At 47.5% G+C, this 1,876-nt stretch overlaps 1 protein-coding gene across 1 annotated transcript in view; it reads right to left on the bottom strand.

The window, feature by feature from the left end:
* LOC103256877 (unconventional myosin-If) overlaps positions 1 to 1,876 on the bottom strand; it is a gene marked incomplete at its 5' end in the record, with an annotated part of 15,934 nt that overhangs the window by 7,660 nt on the left and 6,398 nt on the right. The window lies entirely within an intron of this gene.

Raw genomic sequence — 1,876 nt, 5'->3', positions numbered from 1 at the left:
GTGGGTGGGGGCAGGTGGGTGCTGGTGGCTTCCGGGAGGCTGCAGTTCCATTTTCCCGGGGCCCATCCCACCCACAGTTTTGCGTACACCCTCTCACACACAGGGTCAACATGTTTTTCTTTCTCTAAATGACTGGACCCAGGGGTCCCTCCCAACACAGGGTCCACACTTCTGTATTAAAGTATAACCCTGGGGGCCAGGCACGTGGCTCACGCCTGTCATCTCAGCAATTTGGGAGGCTGAGGCGGGAGGACTGCTTGAGGCCAGGAGTTTGAGACTAGCTTGGGCAACAGAGCGAGACTCCCAACTCGAAAAGGAAGAATCAAAATTAGCTGGGCGGCAGGCCACGGTGGCTCACGCCTATAATCCCAGCACTTTGGGAGGCAGAGGCGAGAGGATTGCCTGAGCCCACGGGTTCGAGACCAGCCTGGGCAACTTGGCGAGACCTTGTCTCTACAATAATCAAAACATTGGCTGGCTGTGGTGGTATGTGCCTGTAGTTCCAGCTTCTTGGAAGGCTGAAGCAGAAGGATCACCTGAACCCAGCAGGTTGAGGCTGCAGTGGCTGTGAGTGTGCCACTGCACTCCAGCCTGGGCGACAGAGTGGGACTCTGACTCAAAAAAAAAAAAGAAAAAGAAAAAAATTAGCTGGGCATGGCAGTGCACACTACATGGGAGGCTGAGGTGGAAGGATTGTTTAAACCCAGGAGGTGGAGGCTGCATGGAGCTATGATCACCCTACTGCACTCCAGCCAGTGCAGTACAGTGAGTACATGGATAGCACAGTGAGACCCTGTCTCTATGGGAAAAAAAATATAGATAGATGATAGATAGATAGATAGATAAAACAATAAAATTATAACCGTGGGTTTGTATCACTGGCTTCAAATCCCAGCTCTGCCACTTGCTAGCTGTGTGGTGTTGCCAGAAACAGTATAACATCATGATTTCTCACGTTACTAAAGCAAACACACACCATCCATGTGCAGTGCACCCCCAATTTGAGAGAGGGTAGAAATGGGAACTAGCATGCAGCTCTGAAAATCAATAACATTAGTAAAGATGAAAATCTGATGTATAACACTGTGATGGGACTGGCAACTGTGGTTGGGCAGTGTACAACCTGCACAGCCATCCGTGGCAAACCTCAGAAAGGATGCTTTTGCAGAAAGAAGAGAAAGGCATTTGCGTTGTGAGAGTCTAGGCCCAGAGGAGACTTGGAGAAGAAACTATATTAGCAAGTCAGAGTAGAAATACCGTGAGGAATGTCTGTTCATTTGGGATAATAACAGGTGAACAAGGAGAGAAACCTCCGTAATATATTATACTCTCCAGTAATAAAAACAGTGGGATGTCGGTCAGAGTCTCAATCAGTTGGAACAGGGCAGATGCCTGGGGAACATCCTAATTCAAACAGAAATTTAGTGATAAAAGGGACAGCACTGTCAATCAGTGAAGACGGGAAATATTATTGCAAATAAAATTGGGCTTTATTAAGAAAAACAATTAGCCTTTCACCCGAGGGGTATTTCTCAAGTACAGAGATATGCCTTTGCTGCTAGGGGCCCTGCCATTTTCTTTGACCAAGGTAGTTTTCTTTTTTAGAGACAGAGTCAAGTTCTGTTGCCCAGACTAGAGTGCAGTGGCATGATCATAGCTCACTGCATCTTCAAACACCTGGCCTCAAGTGATCCTCTCACCTAAGCCTCCACAGCAGTTAGGATTACAGGCGCCACCACCATGCCTGGTTAATTTTTTTCCTTTTTTTAGAGAAAAATGGAGGGGGTCCTGCTATGTTGCCCAGACTGGGGTTTTTTTGGTTGGTTTTTTTTTTTTTTGAGTTGGAGTCTCACTCTTTCGCCCAGACTGGAGTGCA

The sequence above is a fragment of the Carlito syrichta genome, unplaced genomic scaffold (assembly GCF_000164805.1).
Source record: "Carlito syrichta isolate Samal-C Ts95f unplaced genomic scaffold, Tarsius_syrichta-2.0.1 Scaffold297353, whole genome shotgun sequence".
NCBI classification, from domain to species: Eukaryota; Metazoa; Chordata; class Mammalia; order Primates; family Tarsiidae; genus Carlito; species Carlito syrichta.
Note: the sequence above shows the minus strand (reverse complement) of the source record. Positions and strands in the feature narration are given on the sequence as shown.